Raw genomic sequence first — 21,259 nt, forward strand, 5'->3', positions numbered from 1 at the left:
ATTTTAAGCACTCAATAAAGTTTGTGGAAATAAAATAGAATTGACTGTCAGGTACACCTCTGTACCCCCCAGTGTTTTATAATAATATGTGATCAATGAATGAAGACAGAACAAACAGACAATGACAGGTGCTTTGGGAAAGAGGGAAGAGCACGAGCTCTCATGTTCAAAACATGATCCATCACGTATTGATTGCACTGTCTTGGGAAAATTAGTGAATGATTCTGAGTCTTTCTTTTTTTTTTTTTTTAAAGATTTTATTTATTTATTTGACAGAGAAAGACACAGCGAGAGAGGGAACACAAACGGGGAGTGGGAGAGGGAGAAGCAGACTCCCCGCCGAGCAGGGAGCCCGATGCGGGACTCGATCCCGGGACTCCAGGATCATGACCTGAGACGAAGGCAGTCGCCCAACCAACTGAGCCACCCAGGCGCCCATTCTGAGTCTTTTTAGTCAGTGTATGAATCCAGCTGGTATATGTTTCTAGCCTTATTATACAGCCTTATTTCTAAGCCTATTTTAAAACACTACCTTTTCTGAGGTCGCTGATCCTGATGCATAGTCGCCGCGGCCCGTCATCCTCACCGGGAGTCCCATAAGGAAGCTGCTGGTGGACCTGACTTCCAAGGGAGCTGCTTTGGAGCTGGAGGCCAAGGTGAGCAGAAGTGGCGGGGCCGAGGCTCAGATAGGAGTTGCTGCCGAGCCCGGAGCCTGTCTCTGACCATCAACAAAGGCGGATGGTCGGTTCATCATGGGTGGCTTTTTCTCAAGTATTTTTTTCCAGTCTTGGTTGAAACCCAGGAAATGGGGACTTTAATTTTGGGATTGAATGGAGCAAGAAAAACTATCATTTTATACAGATTGTAGGTTGGACGAGTGGTTACTACTATTCCTACTATTGGATTTCATGTTGGGACGGTAACATACAAGAACCTTGAATCCCAAGTCTGGGATCGAGGAGGACAGACAAGTATCAGGCCATACTGGAGATGTTATTCTTCAAACACAGATGCAGTCATTTCTGTAGCAGGCAGTCATGTCCCGAGACCAAATTGGCATTCCCAAATCAGAGTTAACTGCCATGTTGGAGGAAGAAGAGCTGAGAAAAGCCATTCTGATGGTGTTTGCAAATGAGCAGGGCATCGAGCAGGCCATGACTCCCTCAGAGATGGCAAGTTCACCTGGGTTACCTACACCGAAGGACCAGAAATGGCAAATATTCAAATCTTCAGCAACCAAAGGCACTGGCCTCAATGAGGCAATGAAATGGTTAGTTGGAACACTAAAGAACAGACAGTAACTCGGTCACTTCTGCCCCTGAGAGGAACACCACCTCACATATCCCTTTGGAAACAGTTAAGTGTGCTTCATGCTACTAAATATTAAAACCATGTGATTGTTGGCATACACTGAACTGACTGCAGTATGTGTAATAAATATAAAAAATAAGTATTCGGTTGGAAGGGTAACTTACCGTGATTGAACCAACTGAACGTCTGTTCTGTGTAATGTAACATCCTTCCTTGCTTTCTTGTGTTCAGGATATATTCTATTGGTATGGCATTCTTATTTAAATAGAGTCCTGTTAAAGACTCTACTCTTACTGAGGAAAAAACCCTCCTGTTTTTGAATTAGTGAGTGCAGCTTGTTTGTATAAACACTAATAAATATCTTAACTCAAAGAAAGAAAATAAAACACTGCCTTTTCTCTTTTGGTTTAATTTTCATGATTTCATTATTAATCCAATTTATATAATCAGTAAAGTTCTATGATATTTTGAAGACGCTTTGAACTTGGGTGACCATGAGAATAGAGATCACAATAATGGAATAGGGATGCCAGAAGAATAAACTGATTTTGGAGGAAGGTCATGACTTGCACCTGCCGTAGTTCGCTAGGGTTGCCGTAACAACGGACTGGCTTCCAACAAGAAAAGTGTCCTGAACAAACCCATCCCATTCTTTTTTTGTCTGTTAGTTTTCATTCCTCTCTCCTTTCTTGCAGTCCATATTATGTTAATCCATATTTGCTTGTATTTTTTTTAAGGTTTTATTTATTTATTTGTCGGAGACAGAGAGAGAGCACAAGCAGGGGGAGAGGCAGGCAGAGAAAGAAGCAGGCTCCCCCTGAGCAAGAAGCCCGATGCGGGACTCAGTCCCAGGACCCTGAGATCATGACTTGAGTTGAAGGCAGACGCTTAACTGACTGAGCCACACAGGCATCCCCATATTTGCTTGTATTTTCTAAATGTCTTGGTAAGAGCATATCTTGCTTCCTTAATGAGATGGTAAGTTATCTGTGCTTTTTCTTATATTTGAGGACTGGCTGGAGCACTGTAAGGGACACTTTGCTGGATGAGTATGGGAAGTTGTCCCCAGCTTGGCTCTCCCAGCGGTAGGTAATGGAAGGAGGAGAGGTTCCTTGGTCAAGCTTTGTGAGGGAGGCTTCTGCAGCTGAAGTGGGAGGTCAGCTGATGTAAGAGGTTCTACTCCCTGACCTTGGTCAATGTGAGGAAAGGCTATACCTGACAATGGGACCAAGAACAATGTGATCTAGTAGCTGCTGTAGGCAAAGGGCAGGGAGGGTCTGCTCAGTGCAATGCCCTGCCTACTTCCCCCAAGAATTCCATTTGGAGAATGCATATGACATTAAGTTTCTTAAGGAACCTTTCATTTTTAGGACGTTCTGGAAAATAAATCTAAGAAGCTATTGGACTCCCCCACCACCATTTTATACTCTTTGAACAGAACTTTCAAGAAAGAAAGGGCTTAGAATTCCCCAGTCTCCATATCTTCTCAGACCTGTGGGTTGACCTGAGCCTGAACGGACCACCATGGTGGATCCTGAAGCTGCTCTAAAGTTCTAGGGGCTGTTCAGGGACACCCAGCAGCCTAATAGGCCACACATCAACCCCTGGGCCCAGCATGAACACTGGTGGGGTCGCTGGCCCAAACCAGAATGATGCTCAATAGTTCACTCAGTACCTTAAAACTCCTTTGCAATTGCTGCCCCGTCTTCTCATTAAGAAAACCCTGAAGTCCTAGAGAGACAAAACCTGGGTGCCAAATGAAATCTAGTACATGGTTCTATCAACAGTTCACACTGCTGCACTTCTAGCCTATTATGCGCCATCCTCTTAATTCCATCAGGACTTCCTTTTACCTAATAATTGCATACCACTCAGTGATAATTATCTTCATATTGTAGGTACTGCACTGGTATATCCTAAGTAGTGACTGTCCACTGGCAGAAGTATGGTGAGACTTTCAGAGATATGGGCCAGGGATCTTTGATTAGGCTGACACATTTGTTCTGGTTTCCCAGCTCATTCATGCCACAAATATTTAGGTGCCTACTATATGCCAGGCACCAGATGGAGACAGGGCATCAGCCGCGAGCATCTCAAAAGTCCCCACTCTCATGGAACCTATATTCTAGCAAGATGAGATAGACAGTATACAAAGAAACAAATGCATATGTGCTGTGATGTCAGGTAGGACACGTTATAAAGAAAATCTAGAAGTGGTGTGATGACTGTTGCTACTTGAGATTGCATTGTCAGTGGGGGGGGTACTTTTTCTGATGGCAGTTAAGTAAAGACTTGAGTGTAGTGAGGAAACAACAGGTGCAGATACGCAGGGATAAGCATTCTGAGCAGGAGGATCAGCAAATGCAAACGACTGACCAGAGTCAAGGACATAACTGGTCTGTTTAAGGCAGAGTTGGGAGTTCTGCATGGGACTGAGGGAAGAATAGCAGGAGATGTGGGTGGTAGGGTCTAGATCCCACTGGGCTTTGTAAATCACATCAAGGATTCAGAATTTCTCTGGGTATAATGGGAAGCCACTGGGGGATACCGAGCAGGAAATGATTAACTTCACGTTTTAAAAGCATCAGTCAGGCTGCTGCTTGAAGAATCAGGGAGCAAGACTGGAAACAGAGAGAAGGTGATTGCAGTGATCCCGAATATAGATAATGTCAGCTGGGATGAGGGTGATAGTGGTCAATATGGTGAGCGCCAGTCCGATTTGGGGTAATTTGTAAACCTAGAGTTCAGTGGGGTTTGCTGATGGATTGGATTAGAGTTGCCAGAGGGAGAAAGTCAAGCAGTATGGATATAAATCGAAATCATTGGTAATCTTCCAATTCTTGGGTTGGGTGATAGGTTTGTAGATTCATTAGATTAGTTTGTGTTACATCTCGCACATATAATGTATATATTTTTTTGATGAGTCAAATGTTACATTTAAAAACATTTTAAATTTAATAGAGAAAGAGAAGGGAAAGAAAGGAACTGGAGACAGTGAATGCAGATCATTCTTTCAAGGAGAATTGCTGCTAAGAGAGTGGACTTGGGGAGGCATGGAGAGGGATATGGTGTCACTCGGATACAGCATCCCCAGTTTCTATGTCCGTGTGTGGATAGAAATGATCCCCCAGTCAACAGGGGGAGAATGATGATGGAGGGGAGAGAAGGGGAACTTCAAGAATGGAGTTCCTTGTTATCAGGAGAGGATAGGGTGAGAATCCAGTGACGAGATGAGGTTGACCCTTGGTAGGGGCAGGGCATTTCTGCACTGGGATAAGATGGAAGGCGGAGTATAAGCACAGATGCGTGTAGGGTGGTAGATTTGTCATGCGAGGTTGTGAAATTTATTTTCCAATCACTTCTGTCTTCTCAATGACAAAAGAAGCAAGGTCAGCATCTGAGAGGGGGAATGGGGGAAGAGGTATTAGAGTTTGAAGAAAGAGGAGAAGCTCTGAACTAGGAAGTGGGAGAGAAAAGGAACAGGAAATGGGCAGGGTGGCTGGGTTGGCCTCAAGGTCCATGTGTGGCTTGTGGGAATAAACTTTGAGATAATCTGCCTGGTGGTTTTTGTTTTTGGTTTTTTTCCCCCAACCTTGTCCAGCTGTTTGGAGATGGAAAAGGAATATGTAGAGAGTTGAATTTCACCAGGATTTTTTTTTTTTTTTGCAGGCTACTACCTTGAAGGGAGAAGGGTAGGGCCATTGAGAAAGAAGGCAAGGGTGTGATTATAATGGTGGACAAAGGAATCTCAGCTCTAGGAGGAGGGAAGTGAGTTGTGGGCAGGGTTGGGATGATAGAATAGTGGCAAAGTGTAGGGTCCGGGGATTCCCAGTCCTGGTAGAGCCATAGAATTGTTGGCAGGCAAGTACTGATGGGAGTAAGACCAAAAGGTGTCAGGGAGTAGTTAGAGAGAAGGACACCTAAAACTGAGATGTGAGAGGTGGTGAAGTCATTGATAATGACAAAGTCTAGGGTATGATATGGATGTCTGTGTAAAAAGCAGGCTGGAGACCAGGAGCATTAGAGAGCAGTGAATTTAGAGGCCAGAGTGTTGGAGAGAGAAAGTCCACGGGCATAATGAAATCACCTTAAGGGTGATAAAAGTAGTAGTAGGGAGAAAAGTCAGGTGCTGAGGTCTCCAGTGAATGAGGAGGAGCTCATATGGAGCTCAGTTGGTTGCAAAGGAAGACCCACAGATGCTGCAGACTGACGGTTGCCAGGAGGATGGAGAAACCATTGTCTGGAGGAGGCATGAGGAGCAAGGAGGTGCCTGCCCGACTCTGCTTTCCCATAATGCTCCTTGTCGGTTTTCTTTTCATTGCTCTGCTCAAGTGCCTGCTTACACATTTTTCAGTTAAGATTTGAGATATGTTCATTCTTTAAAACTCAACTGCCTTTTGTGGAAGTGACTAAATGAGTCATTTTTGAGTAAAGGTTTCCATGACCAGTGCAGGGCATAGGGAGGGGTATAAGGCTGCTCAGGAGAACTTCCCAGCAGAGTCCAGGGTGTGGCTGGCTGAGAAGGTGATGCTCTGATCACACTTGGAGCAGTAGTTTGGGCCAGATGGAGCCAGGGCCTCAAGGCTAAGGGAAAGAGATTAGATGCTGACCTCTAGGGCAGGAAGGTCCTGAAGGGCTTTTTAAGCAGTTTCAAAACAGGACTTCGGAAGAATAACGAGCAGAGATTGGAGTGGGAGAGCCTGAAGCCAGGAAAGCCAGCTGGGAGGCTTTGGTGTAGTTACAGAGCCTGAATGGGAGGGGGGGAGGTATGGAAAGAAGGAAGGAGGGAAGGAAAGGGCAAATACAGGAGATATTTTGAGGAAAGAGCCGACATGATCTATCTGATTATTGCATATTGGAGATGAGGGAAAAGAAGAATGAGAAATGACTCCAAGGCTGTAAGCCTGGAGATGAGACAATATTGTCACTACCGGAATAAACAGGGCAATGAGCAGGCAGGCTAGATTTGGAAGCAAAATAACTGTTTCATTTTTGAAAAAAAATTTTTTTTTACTTCCTAAAGCGACACACAGTCATTGTGTCCTTGTATTATAAATATAAGGAAATAAAAAGAAAATAATTAGAGGTAAAATATTGTTATAGAATTTGGGTATACAGTTTAGGTATACCTTGGACATTTTGTGGAAAAATAATTAGAGGTAAATTAGAGGTATACATTTTGGTATGGATATGTGTCTGAGAATTTTTTTTTTTTAAAGATTTTATTTATTTATTTGACAGAGAGAGAGAGACAGCGAGAGCAGGAACACAAGCAGGGGGAGTGGGAGAGGGAGAAGCAGGCCTCCTGCCAGGCAGGGAGCCCAGTGTGGGACTCGATCCCAGGACCCTGGGATCATGACCTGAGCTGAAGGCAGACGCTTAACAACTGAGCCACCCAGCCGCCCCTGTGTCTGAGAATTTTAAAGCATATGTTAAATCATATTTCACCTAAAATTGCACAACCTGCTTTTTTTTTTTTATTCTTATGTTAATCCCCATACATTACATCATTAGTTTTAGATGAAGTGTTCCATGATTCATTGTTTGTGCATAACACCAGTGCTCCATGCAGAACGTGCCCTCCTCAATACCCACCACCAGGCTAACCCATCCCCCCACCCCCCTCCCCTCTAGAACCCTGTTTGTTTTTCAGAGTCCATCGTCTCTCATGACAACCTGCTTTTTTAAAAAAGATTTATTTATTTGAGAGAGAGAGGTGGGGGGAGGAGCAGAGGAAGAGAGAGAGACACTCAAGCAGACTGCCTGCTGAGCGTGGGGCCCGTAGTGGGGCTAGATCTCACAATCTTGAGATCATGACCTGAGCTAAAACCAAGAGTTTGAAGCTTAACTGACTGAGCCACCCAGGTGCCCTGCAAAACCTGCTTTTTAAACACTTAATATGTTGGAAACCTTCTATATCATTGCATGTCTACTACAGTGCCATTTTGAATAACCACATATTCGTCCACTGTATGGATAATTTATTATACCAACCCTGTCTTGTTGGATATTCAGGGTGTTCCAGTTCTTTTGCTACCTTCCGTTCTTTTCAGTAGCTATACTTAGAGCTAAATATTTGTTCATGGTCACGATTCTTTTTTTCTTTCATTCCTTTATTCTCCAAATACATATTGAGCACTGAGCCCATGGGATCAAAGGTGGATGTGATCCAGTCCTGAACTTTAACGTTCATGTGGTTCAGGGCAGGGAAACAGACAGGGAAGCAGGCCTAAAGTTACAAGGCGAGCCCCACAGACTAATTCTCCAATTTCCAAGAACATTATATTTTTTAAAATTGAATTTAAAATTCCTATCTTCAACACTTTGTAAAACGTTGTGAAGATTTCTTTAGGTTAATTTTTAGAAATGAAATTGTGATTCAACATTTTAAGATTTCAATCCGTGTTTCCCAGAGAGGCCATACCTGTGGTACCCCCAGGACTGGTGTGGCCGAGCCTGCAGACCCTCCCCTGGCACCCACTCTTGCCCCTTTCTAAGTGTAACAGATACCCTCCAAATTATAGCTGGGCACTCAGCTTTCTAGCTGTAGATTAATTTCCCACCTTCCTCTGCAGCTCTGTATGGCCATGTAACCTTTATTTTGCCATGTGGGATGTGTAAGAGAGGATGAGTGCACCTTCTGGTTCCTTTCTGTAAAGATGCTTACTCTGGACATTCTCTTGTCAATTCCCTTGTTGATGGCCGAAAAAAGGTGATAACGGGGGCCATCTTGGAAACACGGGCTAGGGATGGCAGAACTAGCACAAACCCTGGATTGGCTGCCCCTGGACTATCATGTGAGTGAGAATTAAACTTCTATATTACTTAAGCCCCTGTATTGTTGTTGTTACACCAGCTTAGCTGTCCCCAAATTCATATATGCAGCATCTAAGAGTCTTTCTTAGCCTTGCTAACACTTTGCACATTTAAGGCCAAGAATATTCTCTTTTTTCTTTTTTTTTAAAGATTTTATTTACTTATTTGACAGAGAGAGACACAGCGAGAGAGGGAACACGAGCAGGGGGAGTGGGAGAGGGAGAAGCAGGCTTCCCGCCGAGCAGGGAGCCCGATGCGGGGCTCGATCCCAGGACCCTGGGATCATGACCTGAGCCGAAGGCAGACGCTCAACGACTGAGCCACCCAGGCGCCCTGAATATTCTCTCTTTTAATTAAAGTTTCTTTAGTGGCCAAAAATTGTACTTTCTTTTATTTACATGGTTAATGGTTATGGAATTAGGCTGACCTTCTTAGTTGGGATTTTAACAAGCAGTTCCATGGTTTGCTTCCTGGTTGAACCCTATGCTCCTAATTTAACTTGGAGTTAGCCTTTACTCCCTTTCTCAACCCCACATCTAATCTGTCAAGAAATTCTTGGCTCTACTTGCCAAATAGATCCAGAATCTGACTACCTCTCTCCACTTCTACTACTACCATCTCCATCCCAGCCCCTTACTCCCCCATCTTTTCCCGAATGAGCATGCAAAGTGATCCTTTAGAAGCCACCTGAGGTCATGTCGCTTCTGTGCTCGAACCCTCCAGCAGCTTCCCGTAGTACTCAGAGTAAGAGCCAGTGTTCTCTGTTCCTGCCCCAATGGCCTCCTTGCTGGTCCTGAATGGGCCAGGCCCACCCTGAGCTGCTGCCCTTTGCATTGGCTGTTCCCTGTGTCCTTTATTCTTTGTCCACATATATCCACGGCTCACTCTCTCACCTCCTTCAGGTCTCTGCTGAAATACTGCCCCTCAGCGAAGCTCACCCTCACCCTGTTAACAACTTCAGCCACTCCCCATTAGCTGGGCAGTCCTGTTCTCTCTCTCTTGACTGTACATTTACCTCGCTATAGCCCATGTCACCTCCTAACGTGCTATGTACCGAACAGTTTACTTACTATGCTTATTGTTTATTTCCTGTCTTGACTGGAATGTCAATGACGCGAGGGTAGGGATTTTGTTTATTTTGTTTGCTGCTCGATTCCGTGCATTGTACAATACCTGGCACGTAGGAGCGTATTTATTTCCTACTGCTGATGTAACAACCTGCACAAAACTTAGCGGCTTAAAACAACACAAATTTATTAACTTACAGTTCTCAAGTCAAAGTGTTGGCAGGGTTATGTGCCCTCTGGAGGCTTCAGGGGAAAATGTGTCTCCTTGCTTTTTCTTCCTGTAAGGGCTGTGCCCATTCCCTGCCTCTGGTCCTCCCTCGAGACCAGCTCTGCTGGTATCACCTCATTGCCTTCCCTGAATCCTGCTTTCCTGCCCTTCCAGTTCCCTTAGAAGGACCCTTGGGGTTACACTGGGCCCACCCAGCGTATTAGCTGGGCTGCCCAATAACCAAACACCATAGACGAGGTGGCTCAAACAACAGCCCTGAACTTTCTCACGGGTCCGGAGGCTGGAAATCTGTTAGGGTGCCCGCATGGTGGGGTTCAGGTGAGAGCTATCTTTGTGGCTTGCAGATGGCTCATTTCTCACTGTGTTCTCACTGGTAGAAAGAGAGGGAGATGGGGAGTTGGAGAGAGAGAGAGAGAGAAAGAGAGAGAAAGCTCTCCCGTGTCTCTCATGAAGGTATTAATCCCATCCTGAGATCCCCACCCTCATGACCTCATCTAAACCTAATTATCACCCAAAGGCCTCATCCCCAAATACTATCACGTTAAGGGTTAGGGCTTCCCTGTATGAATTTTGAGGGGACACAATTCAGTGAATAGCACCCAGATAATCCAAGATAATCTCTCTTTCTCTCAGGATCCTTAGGGACATCGGCAAAAAGCCCCTGTTGCCGTGTGAATCCTTTTCATATTCATAGGTCCCAGGAATTAGAACATGGTCATCTTTGTGGGCACCATATAACTGCCTATCACAGCAGGTGATCAGTAAATATTTGTTAAATGAGTGAATAAAGCCTTGGGAATATTAAATACATTTCTGGTTTGGGTCTGGTTGCTGTACATATAATTCTAGTTCAGGCCAGGCCAGACTGTCCTCACCTCTGGGGTTCTAGTGGCTAATTGTTCCCAGGGGACCTTGGCTGTGGAAGTGTCCCCCCCCCCCCCACCCCCTTCGTCGAGTGACACAGCCTCAGGTCAGCTCTCCATCCACAGAGCTTCCGTCAGCTCGCTGCCAAGTATGAGCTGGTAACAGCTCTCACGTCATTCCCTACTTCTGCTTTTTAGGCCTCTCGATTCTCTAAATATCTGGTAGCCTCTACCACAATGTTGGCTCTCAGCCCTTACCCGTCTCCTCCGACACCATCTACAGGTCAAGCTTCCTGAAGGGCCTTGCGCGGGCTTCTCCCTTCTCCGCTGTGCAGAGCAGGGCTAAGTGTTGGCACTTCGGTGACCATAATTGGGAGGAATAGGCTTTATGAGAGCGACTGGTCACAAGGTCAATCCTATTGTAGTCGCTGCAGCCCCCAAGGAGAGATGTAAACTGCCATTCATTTGTTCATTCGTTCTGCCAGTGTTTACGGAGCGCTTTGCAGGGCAGGAGGGCACCAAGCTCTGCCCTTGAGAAGTTCACGGTGGATCCCGTGTCGCAGGAGCACCAATGAGAGTGAGAGGTTGGCATGTGCTTCCTCCAAACCACGAGGGGCGCTGCTCTAAGCCAGAGGCTCCACGTGGCTCCTGGGGACGGAACTGACTCTCTGGTCAGAGGTACCATGAGGCAGAGTCTGTGGAATGAGTACTATTTGGTTTTGTTGTCAGTGTCCAGCAAGGCTGCCGAGTCTTCACCAGGTGCTGATTATTTCCCTGTCATAGGAAATGTTCAGGCAAGGGGCGTGAAGGGGTCAGAGAAGACTCCACCCGTACCTGGTGGGAGATGAGCTCATATGACCCCAAGCTTCCTTCCAAGTCTAAGATTCTTTTTTTGGTGAGGTTGGGGCACCAGGCTGAGAAAGCCACATGATTAGTTCTTGGGTCTCTGTCAGCTGCAAACAAGGAACGTGCTCTGGCTGGCTGAAGCAGAGAAGGGATTTAAAGGACATTAGTCACTCCCACAATGGGATACTTTTCCAAACACAATGGAGGCTGAGCTTCCAGGAACGGGAAATCACTCCCTCTCCTGTGGTGGCTAAGTCCTGGGCGCCACATCACCAAGAGGGAGTGGATGGATGCCCACGGGAAAGGATTATGGAGACCTGACCCCCCACTCCCCTTCCTTCCTTCCTTCCTTCCTTCTTCCTTCCTTCTTCCTTCCTTCCTTCCTTCTTCCTTCCTTCTTCCTTCCTTCCTTCCTTCCTTCCTTCCTTCCTTCCTTCCTTCCTTCCTTCTTCCTATGCTGTTCGCATCCCTTCCTCAACCCTCTGTTCTTTCTTTTTTTGATATTGCCTTCATAGGAACATGAGCTCCATGTTCGGCATTTCTCTTTATATTTCCTGTCTTTTCTCTGGGACATAAATAGAATTGAAAAGAAGAGGGAGGGAGATTAGTGATTGTCTCCATTCATACAGCATCACTCTGCTGCTGATACTACACGACTGAGATAATCCTTACAGGTTTATTTAGCCCACCTTTTCCTTTGTTTGCTCTCTTCTTCTTTTTTCCTCCTCAGAGGTAAGGGATGGGCAGGAAGTATTTATAAAGTAAAAAATAAAAGGGAAAATAAAATCCCCTCCAATTCCGTGCCTCAGAGGTATGCATTTGGCAAATCTTCAACCAGGAGATTAAAAAAAAGAAATCTAAATTTGTAACATAATTTATGTAAATTTCCCCTATTGCAGGGCATTAGGGACTTTCCTATTGTCTTCTATCACAAGCAGTGCCACAGGACATTTGTTCACTTATATCTTTATGCATTTGTTGCTGCTATTGCTGTAGGATAGGGTCCTTGAAGCGGCATTTCTGAATTATAAGGTGTGGGCCTGTGTTTTTTATAGATAATGACAAATTACCCTCCTCCAAAGTTGTAAGATTTACATGTTTATCAGTAGTATGTGAATGCACATTTTCCTGCACTTGAACACTAAATGTGATTTCTTTCCTGTTTTTAGGTGAAAAATGGTATCTCTCTCTTTTAAGAGTGTTCTTTTGCTTTCCATTCGTTTGGTAGTTGATAAACTACCAAATAAGCAAAGCTTATTTGCTTAATGTTTATTTGACATTTTAATTTTTTCCTTTGTGACATGCCTATTCATATTTTTTAAAAGATTTATTTATTTACTTATTTTAGAGAGGAGGGGGAGATAGGCAGAGGGAGAGGGAGGAGAAAAGCAGACTCTCTGCTGAGAGCAGAGCCCGACAACCCTGAGATCATGACATGAGCCGAAACCAAGAGTCCAACGCTTAACTGACTGAGCCACCCAGGCGTCCTGCCTAGTCGTATTTTTTGATGATTTTTGCACTGAGTTCATTGCCTTATTTATTTATTTATTTACAGGAACTCTATAGATGACAGCTAGTAACTCTGCAAATATTTTCTTCCAGATCTGTCATTTGTCTCAATTCTAAGTGGTGTCTTTGATTACTCGGTTAACATTGTCAGTCTTTTCCTTTATGTTTTCTGGGTTTTGCTTCATGCTGGGAAAGGCTTTCTTCACAAGATTATAAACATATTCTCTTACATTTTTCTACTATTTTTATACATTTTTCACTTTGCTAAATTTAATCCATTAGGAATATTTTGTTATAATGGTGTGAATTTGGAATCTAATTTTATTATTATTTTCTCAAACAGATGGCCATTTTTACCAGCCTTAAAAAAAAAATCCCTCCTTCCATTTTAGCTTATGTTAAATCATTGTTAAATTATTGTATCTCTCCATCTATCCATCCTTCCAAAGCTGTTTTGTACATTCCAGTATGTTTTACTATTTTTTCACAATTCCTATTCCAGTAATACATTGCTTTGTTTATGTTACTAAAAATTCTTCCTTATTCTTCCTTTCATGATTTTCTTGACTGCTTTTGCACACTTTACATTTCTTCTCTGACACTGAATATTTTTCATGTTTATACTCTATCTGATTTGTTCTCCTATGAGTTCTTTGTGCGCTTTGCTGATTTAAGCACGGTGACTTGGAGATGGGAGCTTGAAATTTCCCAGTTGAAGTGCAGGGCAGGCTCTGTAGGTGTGGAGTGGAAGGGCAGGGATCAGATCATGGTAGAGAGATTCTAGTTTGTGACTCACCCTCACAAGTGAAACCAAGGAATAGATGAGCTCTCAGGAGACTCTCTGACTCTCCATCTATCCATCCTTCCAAAGCTCTCTCTTGGGAGAGAGATGGATTGAGGGCCAAGGACTAGCAGATGAGGATGGTCAACAAGAAGGAGAGGAGCCAAACTAGGATCACAAAATTCATACCAAAGAAAAATTATAAAGATCAAAATGCCCAGGGTACATCGAGGTTCTTGCTGAAAAAATAAGACTTTCAGGTTCTCTGTTTAGAAAGAGATGGCCAAAATAGTGTGGGTGTACAACATCAGTACTGTTGGCGGAGGATGGGTAGGCAATTCAGCTGTCACTTGCTCAAGGGGACAGACACTGCATCCAAGTTTTATTAGTTACACTAGGGGAGTGATGCGTTTTTCTATGCTGGTAATAAATTCCAACTAATTAATTCACTTTCTGCTTTAACCAATGCCCCTGATGAGTCAGGACATCAACCTCAAGCCCATGTCCAGGGGCAGAATGACAATCTTTTGAGTGGACCAGAGGGATGCTAATTGGGCCATCCAAGCTCTGAACCATTGCCCTTGGTCCTGAGCAACAACAGAGACAGGCCATATGCAAAGAAACAGCAAACCCAGTTTTGTATTGTATGAAAAGTATAGCTCCGTTGTCATCTCAGTGAGAAACAGGTCATAAAATTGTGAATTTAAACACAGGTAGTTAGACAACCTGAAATACTGCATCAAGTATTTGAGATAAATGTGGTTATATAGATAGTTACTTTAGAACTGCCTGCTGTGTAGCTTTAATCCTGCTGTTCGGTGATGTCTGTCATTTTTGTTGACTCTTCAGGAAGTTCACTATTGTGGCTTTTACTTTTTTTCATACTCATCCAGCTTGCAGGCTCTCAGCAGTTGAACTAGGCTTCTGTTCTACTCAAAGATAGAAACCATTAGTTTTAAGTTTCATGTCATTCCCCTGACTGCCCCCCATCAGCCTCTCACCTCAAAATATACGTCCACACCTTCATCTCTGCCTCCAAAGCTCTCTGTGGCTTCACCCATCTTTCTTCCTTTCTTCTCTCAAGGAGATATAGCCCTTCCTCACTTTGGACTGAAATTTTTGACATGATACCTCCTTTAATTTGCAAACAAGTTAAAATGACAGATAATGTTGAAAGGTTTTATTGAAAAATCACCAATCCCCTGATTTCACCCCTTTCAACTCTTTCAGCTGTTCTTTTTCTTGGTATTTCACCTCCATGTTTAAAAATAATGTGTATGTACCACTTTCTCTCTTTTTTTTTTTTTTTTTTTACGTTGGGGAAGGGCAGAGGGAGAGAGAATCTTAAACAGACTTCATGCCCAGCACATGAACCCGACGCAGGGCTCAATCTCACAACCCCGACATTATGACCCAAGCTGAAGTCAAGAGTCGAACTCTTAACTGACTGAGCCACCTAAGCGCCCTGCGCCACTTGCACTTGAATATTTATAAATTGGCCAATACAGTTATAATCATACTTCTCTATTATATTCATATAAAGTGTAAATGAGTAAAATTCATTCACGGCTGAGCCAGGTAGTATGTTATATGTAACATTTCCTTTATCATATAACTTTTTTTTTTCCTGAGGAAGGGATTACCTCATTTTTTTTTCTCTCTTTGAGTCTGGTCCTGATGCTTGCTTTGTTTTTTTAGACTGTGCTTGTTTTTGCCTTTTAGCATGCAATTCTGTAGTTTTTTGTTGAAGGCTGGACGTGATATATATGGTCAAAGGAACTGAGAGGTTTTATTGTGAGGTTTGACGTTTATCTGGCTATAAGTTAGTCTGTGTTTACTGTCGTATCAGAAGCTGAAATTTCTTCCGGTGTCCTTGTTTTTTGTCTTTCTTATCATCTTTGGATTTTTCTATAAACATCTTAAATCGAGTCTGAGGCTCACAGTTCTGTTGGTTATGATCCCCTGTTATTATACAGGAGTCCTCTGATGTAGTAGTAAGGTGTGGGGGCAGGGGAATCATTCTGTAGTCCCATGATTGGGTCTCAGTCTATTACTGGCCCTGACTTGGAGATCTCTCTTCCTCCACGTTGAAGGCTAGTGGGAGCTGGAGTTGGGTATTTCCTGTCCCCCAGGATGGTTAAGCATTGGGAACATCCCAGTTGGTTAGCTCTGGTAAAGCAGTTTCCCTTGAGAGCAGGCCCTGTTAAGGAGAACGGAGAAGTATGAGTGATATCAGAATGGTTACTTTCTCTCCTTCTGCCAGAAGCACAAGAGGCTTTTTCTCCCATCTTCACAGTGAGAATCTGCTAGGGCCCATGGAGGTAAACTTCACAGAAGTGTGGGGGCCCCCTCAGAGTTTTTAACTCTCAAGCTTGTTCACACTGCTTCTCCAGCTATCTGTCAATTACAGCTTAAAGCTTTCTTACTCTAGTGGCCCCAGCTGTGGGTGTCTGCTTCTGGTAAGCTGTGATTACATTACCCCAACTGTCTTTCCAGTTCTGGGGGCAACAGTTTGCCCTGTGACCTCATGTCTTTGATGCATCTAAGAAGAGTTGTTGATTTTCAGTTTGTTCAAGTTTTTTTCTTGATGTGAGGATGGGAGTGATGACTTCTGAGCTGTTTACACGTCAGCCCAAAACCTGAAATCCATTACTTTGAATTTCTGGCTAAGTGTTTTCATTCACTCCTAAAACCCTATAAAATCTCTCTCAACGAAGTTTATCAGATTTCTACCTGTTCCTTCTGTGTGTTTGTTTATTTCCTGGAGACATCTTCTTGAAGCCCTCTGTTCTGCTTCTGCCTAGACTGCTTATGCTCTAATTGGCTGCATCCTGAGCTTTCCTTTTGCTATAATCCTATAAATTCCCTTCATGTTTCATCTGCCTTCTACCCTCTGTTTCATGAACTCATATTTTCTTCTTTTTCGGTTTACTTCCTTGTATTAGTGGAGTACATATTTTTATAGCTTCAGAAAAAAGATGCATTTGAAAGCACCTTTTAAAAGATCCTTGATATCTGAAAATGCCTACTTTACTCTCACACTTGATTACTGGTTTGGTGGGGCACAGGATTCTAGGATGAAAATAATTTTCCTTTAAAAAATTGAAAGCATGGTATCATTGTCCTCTGATTTTCCATGTTACTCTTGAGAAGTCCAGTGCCACTTTGGTTCTTGGTTTTTCTTTTTTTTGTTTAAATGCTGAAGCTTTAGGAATTTATCTTTTTCTCTGGTATTCTGAAATTCCACAAAGATGTGCCTTACTTTGGGTCTTTTATTATGATTGGGCAGCTTAGACGCATTTCCCTGGAACCTCATGATCTTCAATTCTGAATTTCCTGTTTGTTCTATTTTGAACTCCTTTAAGTTGGATGTTTGATCTAAATTTTCCTGAATCTTTATTTCCTGTTTTCGAATGCTTTATTTTTTGTGTACTTTTTAAGGTATTTTCTTATTTCCCAGTACTTTTACCAAATTCAAAATCGTATTTTTATTTGATACGATATTCTTAATTTCCACAAGTTCTGTTTTGGATCGCTATTTTTCCTATTTTTATCCTTATCCTATTCTTGTACCATAGATGCAATACCTTCTCTTACTTGAAAAAAAGTAATGACAGTTTTATACTCCTGCATGAGGAGCTTTCCTTCATATACCTGGTGTTTCTTGGCTATTCTTTTATATCCAAGGATGAGTCACTAAAAAGCTGTCTGGAAGCTTTATGTGCATAGGCAGGGCTTGTGGCAGATGGAGCTTTATTGCCAGGTGCTCTGATGGAGTCCTGCAGCTAGCCTGGGGAAGGCCGGGGGTCCCACTCTTGCTCTGCAGAATCTGATCTACTCTCCTAATGCCACACCCATGCTCTTCTCCATATGTGCTGTCCCCAAGGCTGTAGCCTCTTTGGATCCATTTCATCAGAGAGACGAAGTTCCCCGTAGAGCTAAGGAATGAGGAATGCCACACTGTGCAGAAGAACGGAAAACTGGGATCTCCTCATTCCTGTTTTCAGGCCCCCAGCTGCCTATTTCTTCCACGGTGTTTCAGACTTTGAGCCTTTCTGGAGCGATGCCAGGTAAATCATCTTGCTTCTCATACATCTCTCTCTTAGCTAATTCACGTACCAGTCCTTCATCTTCATTTCCTTCCCGTATACTAACCTCTCTCAATTTCATTGCATATAGATATGTCTCTTATTCTTGTATTGAGGGTAGTTTTGAGAAAGGGAGTAGAGACATCTTGACTGCAGCAACTCGATGCCCTCAGCCCCCGGGGCCACGCTCCCTGCTTCTAGACATGACCTTGTGTCAGGACATGTTTAGTTGGGGTTATAATTAGTTCCGGGCTAGGGAGGCAGCAGTGTCACTTAGAAGGACGGGGTGGGGAGGGGGAGAGGGTGCAGGTTCCAAGCCCTCGGGCTCCCTGCTCTGCTCAGAAGAGATGGAGCCCTCCAGGAATGCTCACTTTCCACAGGCTGCAGAAGCCGCCAGAACCCAAGCTGGTGCCTCCATCACCCACTGCAGCTCCACAGAGCTCAGCGGAGCTGCAGCTGCCCAGGAGCCCACTTCATGGTGTTTTGAAGCCTTCGTGGAGCTCCTTTGTCGCTTCCTTAGTAGCCTTTGATCCGCTTCCCTGCGGCACTGGCTCATGCTGCCTTCTCCATCATTCCAGCATTCCAGCTGCAAGCTCCTGTTTTTGTGCTCTTTTTATGGTTTCCCTGTTTAATATGCTGGGACCTCCAAAGTCTCCAGCCATCTACTTTAGATCACAGCTGCCGCTGTACAGTATTCTGCTTCATCAAAAAGATGAACTTCTGGACTCCCAATTCTCCTTCTCGTTCTCCTTGACCGCTCCTCCGCTGTGCACAAACAGGTGCAGAGTTGCTCACCCTGAAAAATGTCCTCTCTCCCATGCAAACCCCTCAAGTGACCATCTTCTCACATTCCTTCCACTGGCCAGTGTCTCAGCCAAGTCTGTACTGCTGGCCTCTATCTCCTCAGCCCCCACAGACTGCTTCGCTGACGCCTCACACCGCAACCTGACTTGAGCTCCCCGCCCCGCCCCTGTACAACTTAAATAAAATCTGCCTCCAAAGGCAGCAAGTGATCTAATTTCTAGGTCGGTTGTCTTTTCTCCACAAGTTTGATCACCTCTCCTTTTTCGAAGGCCTTTCCTTAGCTTGAAAAACACATGATCCTGCGACTTGAGGCACTCCTCTATGGGTCTTGTTTTCTTTTTTTTCCCCTTTCGTACTCCACCCTCTATCCCCGTTGATGGAGACCTATACTAACACTTGGCCCTTGGCTTTTAGTTGTCTCTTTTGGAATACCCTCATTTTATCCACAATCCCAGTATCCAAATTTCTGGTCCAAATCTCCAGCCTGTAAGTGCCTTTTCAGTCCACTATTGCCCTGCATAAATAGGTGTTTTTAATACAAATGTACTGTGAACACTTTTTTTCTTCCAGATTTTGCTTCTCTGTTATCCTTGCCTCCAGATCTCCTTGCCAATTTTACTCTTTAAACCCCAGATATCGTCCCATTTCTTTGTGAAACTTTTCCATCCAACTCAAAACAGGATAACTTCTCTTTCCCCCTGAATTCCGTAACAGCTCTCATGTGTGTCATTTGTGAGTGCTCAACCATGTGTTTATTATCAACATCCTTTACCCTGTTTCTCCAGTCCAGTGTTGTCTTTGAAGGCAGGGGGTGTCACCTGTGATTTGAAGGCTTAAGCTCCTCCTGGTGGCTTTGCCCATGGTTGTTGCTCAGAGAGATTGTCGGTGATGCCATCAGTACCTCCCCATAGAGGCTGAATGTCATGGCTGGTGAGCTGAGAGCTTGTGAGGCTGCTGTGTTTGGGCCCATGCCGGTCGGTGGATTCCTTCTGCTCCCTTGGCCGGGGAGGGCGCTAGTCGTCCCTGGAGCCCACAGGAGCAGTTCTGGTGAGGAGGAACTGGAGGAGGAATGTGGATGATGGGCAGCTTGAGGACCACCTTTCTTTAGGTTGTTGAAAATCGTCACCATGGCAGAAGTCTGTAAGTAAATTTTAAAATTTCCCTTCCTTTGATGCATCAGTAACTCCACCTTCATACTCAAAGCACAGCAAGGAATTAATCTCTTATTTGCCGGAGAACAAAGCATTGAACGAAACCCACATTTTAGAATTTGAAGGTAGTGTGAAAGACGAGAACCAAAATAAAACTGAACAAATGAGGAGCAACACCTGCAGTTATTCACACTTCAGGAATCCAGAATTTAATAACCATGAACAGAACCTCAAAAAAACAGCAAGTTCCGGAAATAAACCTTAATTATCATGAATCTTCACCATTGGGTTAAATAAACTATCATCTAGGAATATCTCTGCAAATGCTGAAGTTCTGATGTCCAACTTAGGAGAGATGAACTTCAGATGTGAGCATTTAATCAAATAGGTCCTTTCTTTTTAATCACCGCTCAAAAAAAAAACAAAAAACAAAAAACAAAAAAACCCCACCTCTCTCATTTTTGTTTTTGTTTTTTTAACCGTTGGTTAAATAAAAGTTGCAATAGATACAATCTGCCCTGAGTAAACAGACCATACATCCATAAGCCAACACTTAAGTCGAAGCTATTTTCCATGAGCCCCATGAAGCATTTCTAATTAAAACTTAACAAGCTATAATGCAGCAAATGCTCTAGTCTTGGGCTCTAGAATGGAAATGTGATCCTGCATGCAGACTTAGGAGCTTTTTCATTTAGCTGGAAGCGAATGTGCCCGTTGTGTGGCGTAATGCTTTCAATTGCTGAAGTGTCACTCTTTGTTATTTCACATTTATTGAAAAATGTAAATGCCACATGTAAGAGAATAGCGATAGGTCTTGTTCCAGTCTGATGGCTTAATCTTACTAATCATGATAATATATGCTAGCCAGAGTTGGGACTATTTAATAAGATACTGGAATAAATTTGTTGTGCTTACACTTAAAGGAAATTAGTAAAACCGCCTGCGTCGGCAACATTTAAAACTTTATCGCTTTTACATTTTTAAGAAACAGCACAAGGATGATCATTTGACAAGAACGGATGTACCTCAGTGAGGATCTTAGTCATTGAGCACAGGTGCAGATGTGCCCAGAGTGAGACACATGGGACTGGAGAGGGAGGAAAAGATATGAGCACAATCTTACGTTTGTGCTCTCCATGACTGAGTCATCTGTGCGCACATTTTTACATTTGCATTTTGCAGGCCTCTCAGGTGACAGGGCAGACGTGGCCACCTGCATTGTAAGATGAGATTCCTAAAGCTTGGAGAAGAGATGGTTTCACAGAGGTGGGGCCCAGGCTGTCCACGCCCCACCAGATGTACATCAGTTATTCATAGACCGTCTATATACACCGTCAAATGGAGACTGTGCCTCCACAACTTCTGTCAAAAAGCTCTCTGGCAACTGGAAGAAACCTCAGGAATCTCTTTTGTTGTAGTGGGCGGGAGTGGTTGTTTGGGCTACACCCCTCCACCCCTTTCCCTTCTCAGCTCAGGTGGCATCTGTGGGACCCAGGGACCTTGGCCTCAAGCACAGCTGCGGGCACAACTTGGCCCAGAGAAGTTACTGCTAAGTTCAGAGCTGAAAGCTACAACGTGATGATTCATAAAACAGATGCAAAAAGGATTTAAAAAAAGGTAAATGACAGTTATTCAAAGTGGAAACCTTGGTACTTTGTTTTTTGTTTCTTTAAAAAGTGTTTTTTTTGTTTTTTGTTTTTTTAATAAGAACAATCAGAGCTGTCATGACATGAACATGCCACCTTCCCCTTCCTCTGGGCCGTGGGCAAGTAATTCTGCAGGATGTAACTTAAG

The 21,259-nt window shown here is 43.8% G+C and overlaps 1 pseudogene; it reads left to right on the forward strand.

The window, feature by feature from the left end:
* Window positions 1-752: 752 nt before the first annotated feature.
* On the forward strand, window positions 753-1,830 carry LOC102736018 (ADP-ribosylation factor-like protein 1 pseudogene; annotated as a pseudogene).
* The last annotated feature ends 19,429 nt before the right edge of the window (window positions 1,831-21,259 follow it).

Source organism: Leptonychotes weddellii, chromosome 3 (genome assembly GCF_054177405.1).
Source record: "Leptonychotes weddellii isolate Sample4059 chromosome 3, ASM5417740v2, whole genome shotgun sequence".
Lineage (NCBI taxonomy): Eukaryota > Metazoa > Chordata > Mammalia > Carnivora > Phocidae > Leptonychotes > Leptonychotes weddellii.